This window comes from Quercus lobata, chromosome 5 (assembly GCF_001633185.2).
Source record: "Quercus lobata isolate SW786 chromosome 5, ValleyOak3.0 Primary Assembly, whole genome shotgun sequence".
Taxonomy (NCBI): Eukaryota; Viridiplantae; Streptophyta; class Magnoliopsida; order Fagales; family Fagaceae; genus Quercus; species Quercus lobata.
In genome coordinates, this window is record NC_044908.1 from 59,531,364 (window position 1) to 59,543,421 (window position 12,058).

Genomic DNA, 12,058 nt, shown 5'->3' on the forward strand with positions numbered 1-12,058 from the left:
CCCACTCCCCCATTCTCCTTTTCCATACATTCTTTCTCTCCATGGTCAAGCATGCCACAAACATAGCAAAAATTAGGGAGGCGCTCGTATTTGAAGAATGCCCATTACCCTCCATCTTCTTCTATAGATACTCTTTTTCCCCTGATCAATTTCTCTGATGGATCCACTTGAACTTGCACCCGAGGATATTTGCCCTACTGTACCCCTTTCTTTGGCACATCAACTTCCATAACTTCTCCAATTTTTGATCCTATCACCTATCCATCCTCTCTGGTCATACTCTTGAGTGGCAAATTGTAAATTTGTACCCAAAAGGGTGACCATTTCATCGTGATGTCCTTAGGAACCAACTCCCCTTCAAAATCATGCAGTAATATCAACTGCATCTCATAACTCCACGGTCTCATCTCCATAATTTTCTTCTTGTCTCGGCTGTCTCCAAATTCCACCAAGAACAAATTATCTTCGATCTCCGATATCTGCATTCCTTTATTAGGTTTCCAAAGCTTTTCTTCAGTGCCTCAATATTAATACAATATAATTTAAAAAGGCCTATGCCAGCGCTTTCAAAAGCGCTGGCATAGGGCTTGAATTAGTATAATTTAAAAGGACCTATGCTAGCGCTTTCAAAAGCGCTGGTTAGGTCCTTTTTTTTTTTTTTTAATTTAGGGTTGCAACAATATTTGAACACCTATTGTGGAATTCAAAAAGTCTAGATCTCACAAAGTGGATGAAGGTAAAAAATAAACACTCTAAAATCAAGGCCGTAGAGACCTTCAATTAGAAATCAGATTTACCAGAAGACAGGTAACACAATGCTAAGAGATGAACATCATGCTGTTAAATACTGGCACATATCTATCAATTTATGCTTCTAACAAACAACAAATGACCAAGAACTGGGACATGAAAAGGATGGTATGTTAGGTATCTAAATGAATGCAACAGACAAAACAACTGCAAAAAATTTGGACACATGTAGTATACATAATCCAACTTATGATTCTTACTTAAAGACATATGGCGAAAGTCACACAAGTTAGAGATTTAAAATAAATTAACTTCAATTGTGGGCCATTTTGGATGCACTTTAATTGCATGCTCAATTAACTTTGAGAAACTTGGTCCCAAAGCTGCATAGGTGGATGCCTATATATAGTTTATTGATATTTCAGCAGTTAAGAAAAAGGATGGAAAACCCAGCTGCTTGTTTGATACATGATGCACCCATCACTTAGGTGTGATGCACAAGAACCCTAAGGTGATACCAAGTTGATCTTTCTCCTCTCTCTATTTTCTTTTTCATTTGCTATTTGCAGCAGTCCAGTCTCTTTACTCAGATTATTCTATCTCCAAACCAACAAACCTAAGCCATTGAGCATCTAGAATACTGCCATTGCAGTGCTAACACACCCAGACTCTTCGCCCAAAAAAGACAACCTAGGCGGCCAACACTTCCAGGCACTGATCTATGCATGGTATTGACATACAAAGCTTGCAAAATAATCAAGTCTATATTCAAAAAAAATTATTAAATTATATTGTACAGATAGATAAAAAGAGAGATAGACATGCTATCTAAAAGCGTAAACATATGGTAAGAGGACCTATATAGGAATCTTACCTGCATTGTGAACTTTAGATAGTTATTAATAGCATAAAGAAGTGCTGGAACAGCAAGAAGCACATTGTTTCGAGCTGCCTGCAAGAATAAGAAAACATCCTTCTGAAATTAGAGGTCTCCAGGTGTGAGATGTCAAAGTAAGCAACATGCTAAGTCGAAAATGGGTGACAAATACACAGGATGAGAATATTTTTTTAAATATAAAAATCCGAATTTCAAATTAGAGACTAAGCAGACCAAACTGAAAAAGATCACTCAAAATCTAAGTACTACAATATCATGACATGCAAAGAGGTAGGGGAAAACCCTTGCAGAAAGAATTAAGCCTGACTAAAGAATTTGCAAGATTGCAGACTGTCACCAACAAGTGATGCTTTTCTCTATTGATGGATTAACGACTCGTTCAAGGAATCAACTGGCCTTACACTACCAGAAGTTTTACAGGACTAATCTACCACAGTTTCATTGCTTAGAAGCCTATAAAAAGGCCCAACAAACAACACTGGCCAATCATGCAGAGTTTACCAAACCCATCATCTTATATCCATGTCAAAGATCTATGTTGTTGAGCTTCATATATAGCGGATAGTAAGTGGGAACAAATATCTACAATTTTCTGTGCAGGAAAAATTAAAAGGCACAGCAATAACTTCTTTTAACTCGTAACTACAAAACTGATTTCATCACCATCAAAATGATGCCTGATTACTTCTGAAACTTGGCACCTAAGGAGTCCAATACAATTGGAGACTGTATAAAAAAGGGAAACCTCATGTTGCCTTCCATTGCAGCCATATTGAGAAATTCATATTTACATCCAGCAAATATTCATTCACATATCCATTATTAAATATTATTTTAGTTCCCTTGTTAATAATTTGTGAATCCAAGGTCAACCACAATTTGCAATGCGCAATGTAATACTATATAACACCCCAAATGCAGAACTCTAATTCTAAACAGTTATCTTCTCCATCAATAAATCTGAAACTTGCAAAAGCATGGTTAAATTCATTGTTATTAAAATATTTCACATCTAAAAGCTAAGACTTTGGCAACATATGAATAGCCTTTTTTCAAAGGCGGTCTTACTTCAAAATTTTAAAAACATAAATTGGGTGATAACAATGACAGACTATTACCTACACGAATGTGGAAATTGAGAGAAGAGGCTTCTCCCCAACTTTTTGATTCCTTGCCTGAAAAATCAACAAAAACCTCACCAAGAAAAATAAAACCTCTTGCCCTTAAGATATGTAACATAATGGATTTTCTAAAATCTGCCCCCAAGATAAAATAGGCTATGAAAAAGTTATTCCAACTATCAAATCAAACCTTTCTCTCCCTTCCCCAACCCACCAAATCCTCTCACTCTCTCTCTCTCTCTCACACACACACACAAAAACAAAAACAAACTGCACTACCATCTCCATCATATGCTAGAACCCAACAACATTAAGGAATAACAATAACTCAATCAACTCAAGATCTTCCTGTCAATGAAGTAGTTTGCTTTACTTGTGAAGCTCAATATATATATGTTCTTATAGGAATAACAAATAAAAATAGATAAAGAAGTTTCAAATGTACCTAAAGCAAGAGCATAGTAATAGCAAAGAAAACCTTTGTAATCTCTGTTGAAAAATTAACACTAATTGGGCTAAACTTGAAGCTCCCATCCACCTTGGACATATAGACTAGAATAGGCTGCAGGGGAATAAAAAAGGCATTAAATATGTGGCAAACATTCATCAAAGCAAATTGAAGAATTGGAAAGTCACATATATGTTAGTGATATCCATGTTCATGCACCAACTGTAGTAGCTAAGCAAAATTATATCCTCCTATAACCATGGCTGCTTGAAAGAAACAAGTGATGATGCTGATGCCCGTTACAAATTCAAAAGTCAAAACAAAAAAACAAGGAAAGCAAAATTAATGGGTTTCCTAATAAATCTTATATATGACCCATGTTAGTTCAAGAAACCACAATCTTTTTAATTATTTATTTATTTTTATTATTTTTTGTTTTTAAATATAATTTTTTTCTAGTAACTGTCAGACATCATATATATTTGTCACGCCTCTACAACTAGATGGGGTAACTTTATTTATTTATTTTTTTTGTGTGCTAAAAAGCCTAATCAAGAGGAAAATGTGAAAGCAACTATGAAAGTTCTATCAAAATATCCAATCACCCATCTCATTAAGTTTGGACCTGAAAACAGTGACACTTCTATATATGTCACACTTAGGCTCCACGCAATAAGGTGCATTATCAGCTAGGATTGACACTCAAAAGGGTGTGTCACATTCTCATATATATATAAAACAAATAGTAGTATAAAAACAAAGTGAAAGGGGCAACCGAATAAGGTGTGGGTAACGTGAATCTTGCCTAGAGTTCTAGAACAAAGTCCCATCGATCCCACCTTGCATAGCTACTTGGTCATATCATATTTATCTAATCTATAATAATTACGTGAGAATAAAATAGTTAGATAGAAACAATAACTAAAAAGAGAAATAAAGAAGCAGAAAAAAAACAAAAAAAAAGTAGACCCCAGGAATTGATGAGAAGAGACACAGGTAGTTGCAAGATTTAAACGTCACATTTAGTGAAAAGAAAGTTGCAATTTTTATAAACAAATATATATATATATATACACACACACAACAACCTTCACCAACCATCTATCTTTTTCTTTCATAGACTCATATGGCGTGTCCCTTTCTGAATAAAAAAGGCATTAAACTAATAAGAAATAATCACCAGCCCTGTATAGATTGAACCAAAAAAAAAAAAGCTCCAAAACTAAAACTATCCAAAGAATAAGCATACCTACCAACCACAAACTGCATCAATAAACCTTAAAAGTATAAGTTCTATATGATATAGACTCACATCAAAACAACATAGGAAATGCTAATACCCCATTTTTAACTTATCAAAAAAAAAAAAAAAAAAAAAAAAAGAAGCCCATTTGGCTGATTGGAAATGTGGGATATAAAAATAAATCAAGACTTTCAATCTAAAAAAAAATTCTCTTTATGGGATAATATGAAAAGTTCTCAGTCAACTAGACTCCACTCAATAAAAAGGTAATCTTTTTCATTGAACAAAAGTGAAATTCTAAGGTCCATAGTCTTTTTCTTTTCCCCAAACAGAATATAAACTCAAATTAGATTATCATTTATCAATCACCGATAAAAACCCAGATACAAAATTTTGCAGATATACCAATATTCAATCAACTTTCATTAAAAAGGCAATCACAAATAAACACAATTCTACCAGATCTCACTACTGAGACAACAAAAATCAAAACATTTTGATGAAAACCCTAAAACCAAAATCAAACTGAATCAAATTCAACACACACACAGCTCAGATCTTGCTACCTCATCGCCATAGCTCAACTCCTACAGTCAAAACCAACACACCAAAAAGCCAAATTTCGAATCAACCAAACAAAAAATTGTAAAAACAATTTACCATACCTAAACTTTCAACCAAAATTGCATTTATCCAACCGTTGTACAAAAACGTATCTCCAAGATCACGAAAATTACAACGAACCCAATTCAAAATTGCAACTATCCATAACATTCAAGCATAAAAATTTGAACTTTATCAGTTTAACTACTCTAAAATCAATTGAAGCAGTAAATAAATCAAATTAGCCTCAGATTCAAATCCAGACAACTAAAAAAAATAAAAGCATTAAAAAACGAAAAAAAAAACAAAACAAAGCAAAATCGTTATTATAACCCGTTTGATTTCCGAGAAAACGTCTAACAATCAAGAAAATATTTTTTTATAAAAAAATTAATTTTTTTAATTAATTGTTTTGATAATGATTTTCTCGGAAGCCAAACAGGAGGATAGAAACAACAAACCGTAGGGGAAAAGGCTGATCTAGGGAAGGATATGAGTCATTATTATTAGTGAGATTTGATAGATTCTCTTTTTATGAACAGATGATGGAGATCGGAGAGATCAAGAAAAAAAACCCACTGATCCTGAAAGTTCACAACAATCCAAAAAAAAATCATCAAAAATCTATAACTAAAAAAAATCTAAACTTTGCAAAGAAGAGGGAGGGAGGGAGGGAGGGAGAGAGAGAGTTACCTTATTGGAGAGAGATCTGAGCGAGAAAGGCTGCAAGAAAGCCGATCTGACCCAGTTTGGCGGTGGGGAGGAGGAATAGCGGTAGTGGGGAGGCGGGCGAGGCGCTGCTGCTTGGTGAACGCCGATCTCCGCCGGCTTTGTCTTGCCGGCGACACTTGATCTCCACCGGCCTTCTCCGCCTCTCTCTTTGCTGCGTTCTTTCTCCCTCCCTCTACTGTTTTTTTTTTTTTGATAAAAAGAATGGTTGAAGTTGAGTAATCAATTGGGTGTGAAAATACGTGGTCTTTAAAATTAGTAGGTTGAAATAAAATTGAGTAAATCCGTTGGTATGTAATCGTGTGATAGGGTATATATACTAAATCCGTTGGAACCGGATTTTTTTTTTGGTTCCAAAATACCCTTACAACCCTAGGTTTAAGTAGAGACAAAATTAATGAATAGTTTAGTAAAAATACATGTCTAACTTGTACTAAAATATTACCAACAAAATAAAAACACCCTTCCAATAACCCACTTCTTCAAATCAACTATACTGTTCATTTATTTATTTATTTTTAAAATAGAAAAATGGATATGAATTATCGCATGTTTTACTCTTAAAAACTGATTTTATTATGTCAAGTGTCAACAACGTTTTGCACTCTCCCCCCCCCCCCCCCCTCTCGCTCCCTTCTTTTTACAGCCAATTAATCACGTTTTATTGTTATACTCCTAAAAAAATTATTTTAATTTGCCAACCACGTTTTCCACTTATCCAATTACTAAATTATTTTTTTTTCCCCCTTTCAACCAATTGTAAACTAAATTCAAACTTTTTAAGAGATAAACTTATACAATTATTTTTTTATTAGCAGAAAACTTATATAATTATCACAACAATGGCTAACCACGTTTTCCACTTTCTCAATTACCAAAAAAAAAAATTCCCTTTTACTACAGATTAGGACTTCCTATACACACACACACACACACACACAAAATGGTCACTTTCTAATCCTCATTTGTCTCTTGACTTCTCACCAATAAACACGTACATGGTAGTTACCTCTCTTTCAAAAAAATTCTTTGAAATTTCAAAATTCAAGCAATAAATAACTCCCAATATTTTTCAACAATCAAAACTAAAATTGGGTAACACATGTGAGATTCAAGTATTAGTTTTTCTATTTTCTCCGCTCCTTTGTTTCTTAAAAAGTACAAAGTTGTGAGGTTCTCAGGTTTGTCTATTTAACTCTGTTGGATTTGATTATTCATTTCATTTATCATCAATTGAATTCAACTTAAATTCGTAGTTTTGCTGTTCGATCTCCATAAATTATTTGGTTTTCATTTTCGTTTTCTTTTCTTTTGTGAGTTTGTAGGTGTAAAGGAACCTTTTGAAGCAACCCAAGTTTGAGAACAAACAGTAAGATGAGCAGACAAGGTATAGTTTGAATTTGTGTTTTCAAATTTTGTAGATTTAATGGATTGGTAATTTTCCTATCTATGATTCTTATAGGGTGAAAATGGTTCAAATTTGTTCTTGAAGGGTTTTAATACTTAGTTTATTTTTTATCCACAAAAATGTACTTTCAAAAAATATTTGTTTGTTAAACATAAATAAGAATGGATTTTTTAAAAGTGAAAATCCTATGTCAATTTAACCAATTTCTTTAATTTAATAAAAGTTTCTGTTGTTGTAGAAAAAAATTCAAACAAAAAGTCAGCACTAGTATTCAACAGAATGGTACATTTACAGATAATTTATAGGATTGAAATTAAAAACTCCCTTCACATATTTTTCAACTATTTTCTTTTCCTTTTTTTTTTTTCATTCAAAACTTCAGTAAATTTGTTTCCAATTTTTAATATCTTCTTTAATTTTTTTTATTGCATTAAAATACTCTCTTTTTATTTTTTGGAAATTTGGATTTATGCTGTTTTTAGGTGACTAAGAACCTTGGAAAATGAATGGAAATTTGAAATATTTATTATCCGTTAATTGTTGAGGATTCTTTTTTCTAGCAACCAAAACCGTATTATTAGTAACTCACTTATTAATTTATTTACATGTTGATTTGGTAAATTAAGAAGGGTGATTTGGGACTTGCTCTACCAAATTCTCAAAGACAATTAAAGACACGCCTTCCTCTTCTTTCTTCTATATTTTGGTTGATGGGGTGGTTGAAAATCGATATAGGTGCTTCGACAATAATGCACATAACAACTCATTCATCTATGTAATGAACTTATGTAGTTGAATATCAAGGATTCATATAAGTTTTTGTATGTTTTATTTTGTGATTTAATAGTCTTTACATCAAAATAAATATCCCTAACCTTAGTGAATACATATTATAATTTTGTGTGATATATGTATATGAATGGTGCTAACATATATCTTTGTTATATATTACTAGCCTCTGAGCACGCGCGTGAGGCTCTTCTATTTTTTGGGTAAGGGTTAATTTAGAATATTTATTATAATTCGAGATTATTACATTTTCCAATCACAAAAAAACCTAAGGGGTGTGATGAAAAAATTATTTCACTTGCAAACACATAATACTCATCACACCCCTAGGTTTTTTTTGTAATTAGAAAATGTAGTAATCCCAAATTATAATAAATACTCTAAATTAACCCTTACCCAAAAAAGTAGAAGAGCCTTTGAGCACGCGCGTGAGCGCGTGCTCAGAGGCTAGTTTAATATTAGATAGGTTTCTTTTTTTGAGAAAAAATAGAAGAGTTAATTAATTAATTAAAAGTTATCTATATCATATTATTATATTATATTATATATATAATAAAAGTTTGGCATAGACGTTGTGATTACGCCATGTGACTTTACCAAATTGCAGAAATTTTATTAAATTTTTAGATTTTTAAATAACTAAAAATGAATAGTATACTACCAAGACTCTAATTCATTTTTATCATTAAATAAAATAAAATTAACATTATTTTTTTATTTGTTAGGATATATTTCTTAAATTAAGGGATAATATTTAACATATAAAAAATTAATTTAGAAAATATTTATCATCTAAATTTTCAAAATTTTAATTCTACTCTAATTAAAAGTCTATTTTAAAAATTTTCTAAATTTAAATCTCATCCTACGTTTTTGTTGTTTCTATTTTTCTCAAGTTGCAACTTAAATTTTATTAATTATTATTATCAAATTAATATTATTTTATCAGAATATCAAGTATCAAAACTTGATTATTAAGGGATAAGCAAAATCCAAATTCTTCAAGAGGTGATTAATATAAATCCATCCCAAGAAATAGTATATATCTCCATTAATTTGATAATCTTTATCTATGCCAAAAAACAGTATATATCTCCATTAATTTGATAATTTCTACTTTGATGGCATTTAAAAAAAAAAAAAAAAAAACTAAAAAAACTATCAGAATAAGAAGTCTGAGAAACAACCTCCAAAGGAACACAAGAGGTTCGACTTGAAGAAGCTTTCATACGAGGAAAGGAAGGCCAAATTGATTAAGAGATTGAATGCCTTTAACTCCATAGCCGATGATGAAGAGGATGATGAATGAAAGTAGTGTTGGATTCAGTGCTTAATATCTGTTGATTATCTGTGATACATTTTGTTTTTTTGTTAGCGCAACTAAGAACCTAGCCGTGTTTTTCTTTTTATTAAATTTGTCATTTTTGCAGGTTGTCTTTCATCATCTAGATGTTTAACTAGATATGAATTTTTGCATTATTTATATAAAAATATATATATCAACAACATTCTCTTTCTCTCTTTTTATTTTTTATTAGCATTACATTGATTCTTCATCCCAAAGATGAGGCTTCCATTGCTACTATGGACATGTATATATCTCATGCAAGCATATATGAACTTAAATTGCCTTTCAATATTTTGAATGCTTTATTATTTTGCTAGATGTGATTAGGCTCAAAAGTATATGCTTCATTATTTTTCTAGATCATTTAAATACACTAAAACTAAGTTAATAGGATTTATTTTATATAATTTATCAAACAAAATGAAATAAATTTTGTCAAGTATGATTTATTCATGTTGTTCCCTTTTTACTTTTTATTTTTATTTTGAATATCAGCATTTATTTATGTAAATTGTGAATAGAATTATATATCCGTTTGCAACATTAATTTTTTTTTTTTTGCTAATTATTAGTATAATTTTCTATTCCCAACAAATTCTTCTTTAATCTTTTTATATTTTTGGTTTTAAATTACAAAATTTTGGACCATCATTATAAAATAGGTTTTTTTTTCCTTGCGATTATGGAACTTATTTGACTAAAGCAGTAAAATCAAAGTGAAAATGATAGCTCTTTATAGAAAAAAAAAATTATTTTAAAGTCTGGTATTAAATGGTCATAGACTCATATGCAATTTTACAATCTATATGGTTCAATTTTTTTTTTTACTCATTTTAATTTTTTTCTTGGTTTTGTTTTCCAGGTTTGACATAAAAGATTCCAAGCATCCTAAGAAAGGTGTGTAATCTATATGTAGATCTCTACAATTTTTTTTTTTCATTTACATGTAGTGTCTCTTTACAATTCAAACTATCCATTTTTTTTTCTTAAATAAATTTTATATTATATGAATTTATGTATAGAATCATGCAACGTACAAAAAACAAAAATTATGATAGGTCCTATAATTAGAACAAATTAAAGGTTATTATTCTTCAAATAGTTCTATCTCTTAAAAGTGGCCAATTTTTATAATACTATGTCTAAAGATTTTAATAAAGAACAATGACGAAAAAGAACAAAGATACTCTAAAAACAGTGTACAAACAAGTATTCAAAGATATTCCAAAGGAAAAAAATACTTCTAACATTTTTTAATCATTGATATTATTTTTAACAATACTTCAAGTCACTAAAAAATTAGTACTTATTTTGTTATAATAATTATTAAAATATAAAATTATTTATACATATATTTTATAAGTTTTTTCATAAAACCGTGCAACGTACGAGCCTGTAACTAGTATATATATAAAACCGAAATCTCTGAAATTCCCACAATTTTCCACATCATCATTTTAATTTAAAAAAAAATTTAATCCACATCATTATTTTAAAATCCATTTCATTATTTTAATTTAAAGTGAATCCTTTAAAAAAAAAAAATTCTAACGTGAGGTCTAATAAAAAAAATTATAACTTTTTTTTAATCCTAATTCTAACATAAGTCTCTCAAGAAGTCAAAAACTTCAATTTTATATTATATATAGATAATAATAATAATGATGTGGCAAGTTCTAAGGATACGCGAATGCAATTTGTGGATCTACTATCAAGATAACATAGATTAGATTGATGGTGGATAGTAGATTTAATTGCAGTTGAGTATTATGTGAAATTATTACCATAGAATAGCCCACGTTGAAAAGTGTTATGTTGAACTAATAATATGAAAGAAAAAGATTTTTTCTAAACCATTATATTAAACCAAAAATTACTTATTTTCATTCTTTTTCAAGTTATAGATTTTTTAAAGTTAAGTCATAAACCTTTAAGCAAAATAGGTACTTTTAATTTTTATCTAACTATTCCGTGCATTGCACGGGTTTGCGACTAGTTTAATTATTAAATAACAACACGTGCGTGCTCAGAGGCTCTTCTTTTGATTGAGTAAAGATTAATAATTTGCATTTATTATAATTTGGGATTTCTACTTTTTCCAATAAAAAAAAATATGAATACGTGGGTATTTTGGTCATTTTAAGGTTTCGGGATTATTTTCCACAATTTTTAGGCTTCGGGGTTATTTTAGTCAATTTTTAGGTTCCAGGGGGTATTTTGGTCATTTTTAGGTTTCAAGGTTATTTTGATCAATTTTTAGGCTTCGGGGTTATTTTGGCCATTTTTTAGGTTTCGAGGGTATTTTGGTCATTTTTTAGGTTTCAGGGGTATTTTGGTCATCTTTTAGGTTTCAGGGGTATTTTAGTCATTTTTTTGATGTTAGGGGTATTCTGGTTATTTTATTGGTTTTAGGGGTATTTCGGTCATTTTTTGTGTTTTGGGGGTATTTTGGTAATTTTTAAGTTTCGAGGGCATTTTGGTCATTTTTTGGACTTCGGGGGTATTTTGGTCATTTTTTTGGGTTTTGGGGGTATGTTGGTAATTTTTAGGTTTTAGGGGTATTTTGGTCATTTTTTGGTTTCAGGGGGTGTTTCAGTCATTTTTTATGTTTCGGGGGAATTTTGGTAATTTTTAGGTTTTAGGGTTATTTTGGTCTTTTTTTTGCATTTAGACGATATTTTGGTCATTTGATAATTAACAAATCCCTATAGGTGATTTTTA

The 12,058-nt window shown here is 30.6% G+C and overlaps 1 non-coding gene across 1 annotated transcript; it reads right to left on the minus strand.

Annotated features, from left to right (window-relative positions):
• Positions 1–789: 789 nt before the first annotated feature.
• Positions 790–886, minus strand: LOC115993450. The gene has a single exon (XR_004092985.1). It is a non-coding gene; the product is annotated as a small nucleolar RNA snoR137 (small nucleolar RNA).
• Between the last annotated feature and the right edge of the window lie 11,172 nt (positions 887–12,058).